This window comes from Lepidothrix coronata, unplaced genomic scaffold (genome assembly GCF_001604755.1).
Source record: "Lepidothrix coronata isolate B3197 unplaced genomic scaffold, Lepidothrix_coronata-1.0 Scaffold172, whole genome shotgun sequence".
Lineage (NCBI taxonomy): Eukaryota > Metazoa > Chordata > Aves > Passeriformes > Pipridae > Lepidothrix > Lepidothrix coronata.
Window position 1 is genome coordinate 1,226,060 of NW_016690352.1, and position 12,281 is coordinate 1,238,340.

Sequence of the window (12,281 nt, forward strand, 5' to 3'; positions counted from 1 at the left end):
TGAAAACAACAAGCTAGCACCAATGTGTAACAAAACAGTGTTCCATTACTTTGTTTCTAAATTTTCTTGCCACTAAAGATATCTGTAGGAAAGCAAAAAATGAAGGTAAAATAAATATCTTCCCAATGTTAAAGACTGATAAATTAGGTCCCTATTAAAGATAATGGTATTGACATATTCTTTATCTGGGGTTTTGCAAAACTTCTCATTTCTCCCATCTGCGTGTAAGAGAGCACACTAAACTTTTCATAATAAATTCCCAAAGCTTCGTGTTAGTGTTATAATACAAAAAAGAAGACAACTAATATGCTAGTGGGGTTAGTGTACACAAGCAAAGAAAGAGCTGATAAACAACCACTGTGCCTTGAGGCAGTTTCTCTAGTCGAAAAGCAATGTTTGGTCTGAACTCAACTATACAGATGTAGTGCCAAAATTAAGTAACTCCTGGCTTTAAAGCCCCTGAGAGTCACTAGAAAGCTTCTCCAGGCTTCGGATTACACTGTAATTTATTTTCCAGTGATTCTGTAGTGAGTAAATTGCTTAACTGCCATTAAGGAAATGGAGCTGGTTTCCTGTTCCTGACACAGATTACTCACAAGACCCTGGATAAGTCACAGTGCAGTAGTGGAAAAGATAAAATTATTTTTTGAGTATATACACACCAATACTGGAATATTAATCTGAGGGATAGTGATGGTACCTCTTTTAAGGCTGACATTAGAGAGGTCATAAGTGAAGTATGATACCTGTGATACAAGAAGGATGAGTGAAGGTTAGTGACATCTAAGAGAAGAAATAGATGTTTCCCAGTCTACAAAAAGAAGTTATTGACCCTCTTGAACCATCTATGAAACAATTAAAAGACTTGATTTCTATCTGAAGTACGTACCAACAAAAAGGTAATAATGCAGAAAGCAACAGGAGCTTCTGGCCAAATACTGACCTAAAAGGATGGTACATATTTTTTGCTATGTTATCCATAAGCTAAATTGTTTAATAAATTAAATATTTAAACACTTAAATTTATTTAAATGTTCTATAAGAATTTAAAGCATTTATTCTATGCCTTGAAGTTAGTCATTTGATGCAGAAATTATCTGAAATTATCTGATATCTGGTAAATTGGACCACCTAATAATCAATGTTTCTTCTGGATTTGAAATCTTATGGATCTCCTATCATTGCACTCTACCCATCTCCAACAACTTTGTGTAATGGTACATAAAGTCGTTTTTTAGGTGTTATTACCATATTCTTCGTTTTATAAGCAGACCAAAAAAAAAGTATTCTTGGTATTTATCCCATAATAATCCCATAATATACGGAGAGTATGTGTTTTAAATCTCTTTGTGCCCTCATTAGAAACTATACACTTAGGAGCCAAGGGAACACTACATTAATGGCACCAAGCCCTCAGCACGACGAGGATGTTAAGTACTACGAGCGTAACTAATCTCTTGGATATCTCTAGGGGAAAATCAATGCTGCTCCTTACAGGGTACAGCTGTGAAGTGCCAAAGCAGCAAGACCCCGAAACCCGAGGGGAGAGATGCCCCCACACGCCCGCACCCAGGGCGGAGAGCGCCGCGGCGCTGCTTCAGGGCGGCTCCGAGCCCCCAGCGCGGGCGGGGCCGGGAGCGGTGGCGGCCGCTCCACACCCGCGGTCCCGGCTGTTCCATCCAGCCGTCTGGGGCCTCCCGCTCGGGCAACCGTGCCCTGCAGCAGGGGGTCGCCCCGAGGGACCGCGGGGAGGGCTGCCGGAGCGGCAAGAGCTCCCAATACTGGTCTCCCACGTAGGGTGCGATGAAGCGGCAACATGTAGTCCGAGGGAGATTAAAAGGGACGGCTGGTGAGGGATTCTGGAGCACAGGTTAATTTGTCTGCTGTCCTTCCAGATGCAGGCAGGGACATTGGAAGAAAGACACTAAGGGAAGGTGCTCTGCATCTTCCGTAACTGTTTTAGTGTACTGACAGCAGAGGAAACGCAGCAAAATTGGCTTCCCTAGCTTAAAATCAATTTCTGGAGGTAGAAAGGGAAACGAGGGGAAACTTCAAAAGTTACATGGCCATAGTTAACACAAAAGCCATTGGTAGTACTGAGAATAAAGTCCTTGTTCATGGCTCTTGCAGTGCTAGAAATTGAGATGGGTGGACTTACCAAGAGCAAAAACCATAATGGTCTCAGAGAGCAACTAAATTGAGGGTGGAAATTTCCCTTTTAGGATTTTAGACCACCTGAGACAAACAGCTTCTTGAGGAAAAAGCTGGGCACACATGGAAACGCTCTTTGTTACATGCTGGTTTGCTATGAGAGCCCAGACTTGGAAGTTGTGCAAAGGTGGCCCTTCTGGTATCAGAAGAGCTTGTTAGAGCCTGTAAACTTCTCATAATCCTATTTGTACTCAGCACTTCCTAATTCTCATGTCCTTCCTTTTCTACAGGAACAAATTTAACTTGTCTTTTGAAATCTCATTACCACAAGATTTCTCCTTCCTGTATCAGCCAGGCCTTTCTGGTTGACAAAGAGAGAAAAGAAGTTGTAATGAAAAGCAGGATTATTAAACTGGAAGTTGTTTACACGCAGACTGGTATACCCAAGAGTATGCACTGCAAGTTCCCTGGCTGCTGCTGTACCATCAGGCTCCATATGTGCTGATTGCCCAGATTTTTGGGCTAGTAAGAGATCAGATACAGTCTGGCAGGCGATGAAATGCATTGAGAGCAAAAGGAAGTGGTGAGGTGGGATAAAACTGTAGCATTGCTAATGCAGTAAAGCAAGCAAAATAAGCTTAAAAACACATGCCTCACAGTGTGTAGAAAGCTTAGCTTCAGTCCAGCAGAATGCTATTCTGGTTAATTCATGCAATCATTTTGCTCTTACTTTGTCATGCCAGCTACTAATAACAGAAAGGTTCAAAGTACTTTTTTATGCCTCTGACAAAAGATACTGAAAATAAGTGCAACAAGGGACCCTTCAAGAAGGGATCCTGCTAGCTGACACTCCAGAAATTCCCTCTTATCTTAAGCAAATATATCAGCTATACTGCAGATATTTATCTGACAGTGTTATGTGAGACATATGCGTGACATGGAAGGAAAACATAAGCTCAAGTGTTTTCTGCAGAAAGGACTGTCATGCACAACTGATGGTATTTTTCTGCAACTAGCTCGTGTGCCTTAGTTTGCTGTCCTTTCTGTACACTGAGAATGATATCTAAGGAGGCTGATAATGGGAACATGAAATCAAACAATATAAAACAATTTGATTCCTCAAAAGAATTATGTAGGAAATTTTGGTTCCTTCCAGCCTGACACAACTTATTATTTATAAGGCTAAAAGCTGCTTCCAGGAAGAACTGGAGAAGAGTACGCTTTCAATAACCTAAGAATTATTCTCAGACTGACTGAAACCCATAAGAGGTCAGAGATCATGATGTGAGCAAGGGCAGTCTGCTTTTCTAAGACGAAATGGGAGTTAACTGTGCTGGAAAGAACTCACCAAAAACGAGGAGAAACATGCACATAGAAATTCTCAGATTCTTTTTCAAAGTAGATATATAAAGTAACTGTTTTCTACTAATTAGCAGTGAAGTTAAGCCTGTTTGTTTACCAAAAATTGTAAAGCCAAAAACTGATAGAAAGAACACACTTTCTGTTATATGGATTCAAATTTATTATTATATATACTTTCAATTAAATCAACAAGTACTTGTCCAAAAGAAGTGAGACTATTATTCCTACAGTATACACAGATTGTAGACATTCTCTTTGCTAATTGGAAATCAATGGGGTCTTACTCGTGTATTTAGCCTCCAGTGGCTTTATGATTTCCACAGGATATTTGACAACCAACGAACAATTTATGATTTTACAATTTATGCTGGTGTGTAATGTTTCCATATGGAAAAGATGGAAAGATCTGATCTGTGAAATTCTTCAGGGCTTGCCTTTTATAAAACCCTTGCTTCAAGAAAAATAATGTTCAAGATATGATACTACTTAATTAAGTATGTGCCAGTGAAAATAAATTACATACACAAAGAGGTACTGAGGCAGAATGTCTATTAAGTGATAGCAAAAGCAAGTAACACTATCTTGGCTCATCTTGAAACCATTAAAACTGTAGTGAGCAATATTTTTCAGAAGAGGTCATGTAGATTACTCCAACTCTAAGAAAAAGATTAATCTCTTCAATAAATCATCCTGAAGTTAATTATTTCCAACTGACTTAAAAGATCTATGCTGAAGCAGCAGTTTTTAGTTGCATTTTAAGTGATTCATTCCTTTATACAGTCATTAAATGCATATACGATCAGTTTCTTAGGTGACCAAAATATCAATCAGTGAACGTTTTTGAGTTTATTAGAAGGTCTAGACAGGGTGGACACTTGTCAGTTTGCCCACCAAGGCTTCAGCAAGTATCAAATGAAGTCAACAGTTCATGATCTGTTATGCTAACTGCAGTTTGCAGCATTCTGTATTTATTTGTTACTGTAGAATAAATTTGGAGCAGAGCTAGCTTCAGATTTCAAGGTGGTTTTTTTCCCAGGAAATTACGTTTCAGGGTGAATATAAAAATTTTATCCTTGAAATGAATAGTTGTGACTATTCATTGGGCTGGCTTGCCAGAACTTTTTATAATATCACACAATCTCTCTTAACAGGGAAATCTCTTCCTGTTTTTAAGTTTCACAACAGGATTTGCAATCAGTAGACTGAGACACCTTTTTAGTTTATTATGGGACAGTAAGTGTCAAAGCTGGGGTGGAAAAGGGTTAAAAACTGCCTTTTAGATGGGTCTAAATATTGCACCATGTGAAAATAGTATGAAAAATGACTTGCAGTGCATGAACCCAAGGTTTAAAGTATAAATCCTTTTGAAGAACTGTCTAGTTAGATACCAGCTATATGGATATTCTGAGACAGGACAATAAATAGAATGGAATTCTGGTCTGATTCATTTCAGCTTCCCACTTTCACACCGTAAACTGCAGGAATCTGTATGAAGGCATTGGTGGAACTACATCTGTGAGCACCACAAGTTACAAAGAGACCATGAGAAACCACACTGAAGATGAAAATAGCAGAAGGCTGATCAGAGTTAGGGAGTGACAAGGCATGACCAACTAGAAGAGGACTCTTTATCCTAGGAAACTGATGACTTAGGGAGACAATATGACAGAGGGCTAAAAAAACTGTCATGTCAGGGAGAAGTGGATGAGGAATGATTATTCTTTTCCTACACAAGGAACAGCGGTTGTCAAATAAAATTATGTGGCAGACTGAAAACAAACAGGGAAATGAAGCCCTTTAGCATGATATAGATAAGCCTTAGAATTCACTGCTGCTAGATGTTGAAGATAGCAAAAGTTCACAGGTGTTTGAAAAGTAACTACATAAAATCATGGACTAGAAATCCACCAAGAATTATTAGATACAAAGATAAAGCTACTGGCTTAGAATCTGAGAATGGGAATAGGAAATACCATTACCTTATTGCTTTACATTTATGTGCCTCTGCATTCTTCCTTTATTTCTCCCTTTCTTCCCTAAACTTCCTTATTGGTCATTTCCAGAAAGACAATACTGGGCTAGGTGAATCTTTTACCTGGCCTGACACACTTATTTCTGGAAGCCCTATGTTCAATTCACATTTCTCCTCATTTGCTTTTCTGCTGAAGCACATACACAGTTGAACAGTTAAGAAGTTGAAATTTCAGAAGGTAAAAAGAACAGTATGCCCTTCCCTGTCACAACATATTTAGAACTTTCTCCAAACTGAGGGTTTCAGCTGTAAAAATCTGAACAATTGAAAAAGATGTGGACAGATGAAAAATTGAAATATGTCAATGGCTGCTTTAATCTTTCAATAACACAAATCCAGTCAAAAATCCTGGATGTCCTTAACCAAGGGCTAGGCATGGCCATGTAAACTCTACAGTCCCTCTTAGTCCTATGGCTCCTAATTAGGTCATTTTCAGCCTTACCTACTTCAACCCCGGTCTATGTTCAGTCTCTGCTGGGATCATACTTCAGTTTGCTAAGCCCTGCAATATCGGTGGGTAAACATTGCTCTGGGGTGCAGGGCTCTGGAATGCATTACATTTAGAAGCAGTTAAGGCCTGAGGGACACTGCTGGAAATGTTGGCTTCACTAATGCTGTCAAGAGTGAAGGGGAAGGCAATTAGGCTAAACCTAACACCACACAAAAGTCACAGGGTAGTGACATTACTGACAATTAAAGGAGAGAAAACAGGACTATGAGAGTAAAAATACCCCAGAAAGTCAAGCTCTTTGTCTACCTATACTACAGAATTGTTCTGCTGTGATAAAGTCAGAATAAATTCTGATTTTTCACTGCTCCAGTAAGTGTTTATATATTTACAAAGAAATAACTGTGTTAGTGTTCTTCCTGGTTATGCACCCACATCTTATAATGAAAATAATAGATTATAATGTCTTTGTTGTACTATATTGTTCTATAACTGAGAATTAGATTGTGTTTCATTGTAAGTATTTTCAAAATATACAGATAATTACAGCTTTTACTAACACCACTGAGGCAAATGTGAATTCCCTGGTGGGGTTTTAAGTCTCATCTCAGCATATTTGATGTAGAACAAACATTAAAAGTACTCTAGTATTTTTTGTTGATGCTTTCCTGAATAAATTCTATTAAAAATAAAGATTCTTTTGCTCTTTCATGCAGAAAGTATAGTGAGAACTATTTTAATATTAAAATGACTCATTGAGATGTCAAGGATTAAATTAGAAATATCAACTACCTATCTTTTTCTCATTTCCTTGCAGTTGGTCATAACAATCTGCAGAGAATATATGTGAAGTAAATAATCTCTACTACCTCCATTCCTGGGTTATGATACAATTTGGCAGATTTTTAGCTTACTTGCAAAAACCAATGCTGGGCCATACACATTCAGATTGATACGTGGTCCCCAGCAACCACAGGGCAACAATACAAAAAGAAATTGGTAATTTTCTTCAATAAGTGAAAGAAAACTGCATGCATTATGGAAATGAGAATTTGGTGCTTTATTTGACTGATGAAGGACAGGTCCAGTTCCTTTTCAGCTACTACACAAAGATATTCTACCATATCAAACAATATCTAAAGTAGACATTTTTGAGTTGAAGAAAAGGCAAACGAAACAGAAAGGGGAGAACTAAAGTCTGCAGCAAAATATTGTCTCTAAGGGAAGACTATTTTTTTTCCTTTCACGTAAACACTTGAATAATTACTCATCAGTTCTCCAAACTGGAAATTTGCAAAAAGCTGTTGAGCATGGCTTTCAGTAGTATAAAGAGCAAAAGCTCTTCAGGGTTTCAATTACATCTTTGCAAGAGCTGTAAGAAATGTAAACATGCAGATTGTTCTGCATATATGAAAACACCTTCTTTTACTACTTATTTGTCAAATGGAATAAAGTAGCAGTGACAACCACTGGAAAGTTTTAGATAAATAAAAGACGCTCCGAACTGGGAAAAATACTGTGTTATCAGGTAGCTGCAGCTTTGCTGGGTGAGCTAATTATTCATGTAGAGACATTTTCTAAATGTGTCATTTCAGACAGTAATGGCTTCTAATTCTAGAAAGCCATTTGCCTAGAGCAGTAGCTGCTATGGCTCTAACTTAGCAACAAACCCAGTGCAACCTCCACTATTTTAGCTGAACAAAGGCACTTGGCTCTCACCAAGTATCTCTGTGTCACTAGCACATTTTTATATGCTTCACATGTAGAGCTCTTAACCATAGAATGGCTGGCTTAGAACACTATTAGGTTAATATCAACTTACCCTCCCTGCCCTGGTAGCAACATTTGCAACAGAAACAGGCCAGAATTACCAACTGCTATAAAAACATGCCTGGTTTACAGATAAATTCAGTCCATGCTCAGCTTTGCAGCTCCTGCATACCTGTGTGTTATTCATTCTTATACCATTGCATGCCTTAATACTTCAGCAGCATATGCTATCCAAGGAAGTCTTTGCAATCTACTGTTCACAAAAGCACCTTTCTTTAAGCTCAGATTAACTTCCTCTGAACATACAGTGGATTTTAAACCTAGGCTTCATAATAAGCATGTCTGCACACATTTTCTACATGGAGGTGAATGCAACCCCAAGTTGAAGTGAAGCAAAAAGGATAAAGATGGCATTCTGTGGAAACTCCTTCTCTGAACTCTGTCACCAAAGTCCATCCTCTTTGCCCCTGTCCCATACCAAAAGAGAGCCTTTTGAAGACAGAGGTGACATCTGCTTTCTCTCAGTCCTCAGGCACCTCTCCTGACTACTATGAACTTTCAAAGATGATTGTGAGCAGCCCTAGTCACGGTGTGCACCAGCTCTCTCAGCACTTACGGATGCATCCCACAAGGGCCCATGGACTTGTGGATGTCAAGTTTGCTTAGGTGTTCTCTAACCCTATCCTCTTTGACCAAGGGAAAGCCTTCCAACACTCCTTTACCCGGTCTCCTAGGTCAGAATTCCTGAGGGCTGGTCTTGTCAGTGAAGACTGATGCAAAGAAGGTATTCAGTAACTCTGCCTTCTCTGCATCCTCTGTTAACAGGGTTTCCCTTCCATCTAGTAATGGGCTCACATTATGCTTAGTTTTCTTTTTGTTATTGTTGCATTTGAAAAAGCCCTTTTTGTTGTCCTTGATATCCTTGGCCAGATTTAATTCCAGGTGGACTTGGCCTTCCTTGTCTCATTTCTACTTACTCTGACAACGTCTCTATATTAATTCTAAGTGGCCTGACCCTGCTTCCATCTCTTGTGTATTTCCTATTTACACTTGAGTAATGACAGGAGCTCTTTGTTCATCCACACAGGTCTCTTGCCCCCTTTGCCCAATTTCTTGCTCATTGGGATGCATTGTTCTTGAGCCTGGAGGAAGTGATCCTTGAATATTGACCAGCTCTCTTGGACACCCCTTCTCTGCAGGCCCATTCTTATGGGATTCCTCCAAGAAGATCCCTGAAGAGGCTAAAGTTAGCTCTCCTGGAGTCCATGGTTGCAATCTTACTCTCTGTCCTGCTTCCTCCTCTCCCAGTACTGAACTCCACAATCTCATGGTCATGGTCCACCTGTTACGACCCGCCCCAGGAAAAGGGGAGGGGGGATAACCCAGGTTTTTATCAATAATTCCCTTGGGTGGATTAGAGGGAAAAGACACTGAATAATCGGTGTCTGAAAACATATATTGGTAAGGTTTATTTTAACAATTTTGTATCAACAGGTATGCTAGCATTTTGGGTGTTGTCATATAACAATGTGACATAGGGATAACCTTTGCAGGGGGAGAAAATGCATAGGGGAGAGAAAGACAGGATAAGAGTAAGGGAGAGTAAGGAAAAAGAAAAGATGAGAGTGGAAAAAACACATATAGTCACCGCCCACGGGGTCCAGCGATGACACTTGGTAGTTGCCGCTTCCATGTCTGTCAGTCGAAGTGGTGACCTTGATCTGCTGGGGGTGAAGGAGGGAAGCCCCCACACTCCAAGAAGTTATGAGTTATTATATCCATGGCCAGTGTCACGAGCCATGCCTCGAGCCTCCAACCTCTCCCTGGGCCTGCGCAGAGTTTCTGTGTCTGGCCTGGTTCCCACCTTTCAAGACTGGCAGAGGGGGGAGATGGGCTTTGATGGGCCATCAGAGGTCCTGCCTTTTCAGGGCTTGACACCTTCAGCACTGGAGGGAGGGATGGGCCCAACTGCCCATCAGAGGTATAATGCAAAAGTCAAAAGCCTGCAAACTTGGCTCTTCACGGGAGGGAGGGACGGGCCCAACTGCCCATCAGAGGTATAATGCAAAAGTCAAAAGCCTGCAAACTTGGCTCTTCACGGGAGGGAGGGACGGGCCCAACTGCCCATCAGAGGTACAATGCAAAGGTCAAAATCCTGCAAGAGTCTCCTAGAATGCATAAATCATCAACCATTTCAGTCTCTGACACCACCATAGCCAAGGCTGCCCCCAACTTCATATCTACAGCAAGGCCTTCTCTATGTTTGCTAGTATGAGGTGAAGAGGCACACCATTCCTTGTGGGATCTTACACTGCCTGTGACAGGAAGTTGTCATCGATGCTTTCCAGAAACCTCCTGGACTGCTTGTGTTTCCCTGTGTAGCTTCTCCTTGCAGATGTCAGGGTGGTTGAACTCTCCCAGAAGAACCAGTGCCTGTGACTTTGAGACTGCTTCCAGATGCCTTTAGAAGGCCTCATCCACTTCCTCCTCCTGCTCAGGTGGCCCTTAGCAAACATCCACAACTGTGTCACCCTTACTAGTCTACTCTTTTATCCTAATCCATAAGCTCTTTCTTTTATATAAAAAACCCACCAGTACTGTGTAGGTTTTTCTACGTATGAAAACCAGAAGAACATTCAAAATGCATTTCTTCTAGCAACCTTCCCTGAAGGGAAATCAGGAAAGCATAATGCTTTTGCATAGACACTTCAAGCATACTTATTAAAGTGCCTTATTAAACTCGCAAGCATAATGCTTTGCCACATATTTAAAAATGGGTTTCTGACACAGTAGTCTGAGATGCTCCATGGGCTTTACTGAGATTCTTATGATTTTATAATTCTAAAATTATTGTCCTGTGTTTATGAAAAGTTTGTGGGATACATACTTCATGTTGGGGGAAAACATTCCGTATTAGGCAATTGCTATTCCGAAAGAGAGATGCTCTGACAGCAGGAAGATTTTCTTGCTTTACTGAAACCAAGTTATTCAGAACTTCCTCTTCTGTTATTCTATATAAAGTGAACAACTTGCTGATATCAGCCAGTAACTCTTTTATTCCCCTTTCTGCTATAGAAATTAAGATTTAAAGTAATTTCACATTGTCTAAGGATACTAATTTAAAGAAACATTTCTTCCTCTAATTTTCTGTAATTTAATTCTACAAATTAAAAAGTGGGCAGACCATTGAGATATTTAAGAGACTATCAAGGGAAAAATGGAGAGGACAACTGTATGGGTTCTAGTGAGGGAATTATAGACAAAATCATATTTAAAGCTACAATGGGGTCTTCTCTTGAGGAGTAACCTGATGAACACAAAGTAAGAGAAAAGCTACTACGACATATTACTTTTAACATTAAAAGTTTGTTATTTATCCAGGCAGTATCAGCCTTCATACAGCATGGGGTGGGGTGGACAGGCAAAGTGTGCAGCCTCTAGGAGCTAAGAAATTGGCACCAATGACACTCTTACCTGGCCACATGCCTCTACCACAGCTGCAGTTCTGTGTTGTCCCTCTGATTTCCATAGCAGTTCATACATACTGGAAGCAGGGCCTCAAAAAAACCAAATACCAATTTCAGAGAGTGCAAGTCCAGGTAAGAACAAAGGAATGAGTTGTGTGCCACTCCAAAATGCATATCAGCAATGTTCTTAGGTGACTCTGTAAATGGACTTTAGGAATAACATAAATAACAGAATATAATGAAGAAGCAACTGCGTCAAAACAGTGCTAGGAAAGATCTGAGAAAATACTCTTCAGGTATATCCTCTAGATATTCTCTAGACTTGTACCACAGTAGATAGAATGAGATGAAACAGTGAAAACACAAAGTAACACAATGAAATAAATTCCCACTAGCTGCATATCAGGACACTTGTAAAAATACTATACTTCTAAATCCTAGGTTACAGGTTCATCAAATAAATGTAAATGTAAAGTCCTGAATGTAAAAGAGAGAATACTGGGTTTTTTTCTAAATTGTCATTAGCATTCTGTAGTGACAGCACCTTTGTTGAGATCAGCAGGAGTTACAGTACATTCTGTACATACTGTAACAGGATCCAGATAGTTGCTATTAAAAAGTCATAGATATAAAGTCTAAAATGGAAAGAGAAGGCTATTATGATTTGTATAAATCAAAAGGTATAAATTCCAAGTACTGTACTAATTCCATTGTATAAATTTAATAAGTTAAAGAAAAAGAACACAAGGAAAGTAGTAGTCAGCATGATTACAAATGAAATTATTTAATTTTATTTGGAACAATGTGAAAAATTGTATGTATTTCTATACTAGATGGAATTTGTAGGCTTGTTCAGGAAAAGTATAAATATTTTGCTCTTTTTGTCTGTTGAGAATACTGACCAATTTCTCTTCTGAGACTAATCCAAAAAATATGAGCAACAAGTATTTTTTTCAATTGGGTCTGGCCAATTTACATCTGGTATCTTTACAAGCCTGTGTTATTACTAAAGCAGCCTTCTCAGAAATTCTCAGATTCCTGGGAAGCTCCA

At 39.5% G+C, this 12,281-nt stretch overlaps 1 long non-coding RNA gene across 1 annotated transcript in view; it reads right to left on the reverse strand.

Annotated features, from left to right (window-relative positions):
* Positions 1-9,456, reverse strand: part of LOC108504662 — an 11,868-nt gene extending 2,412 nt beyond the window's left edge. The window contains exons 1-2 of the long non-coding RNA XR_001877200.1: positions 9,412-9,456; positions 890-943 (exon numbers count right to left, since the gene is read on the reverse strand). This is a non-coding gene — a long non-coding RNA (uncharacterized LOC108504662). The remainder of the gene's footprint in view (positions 1-889; positions 944-9,411) is intronic.
* Between the last annotated feature and the right edge of the window lie 2,825 nt (positions 9,457-12,281).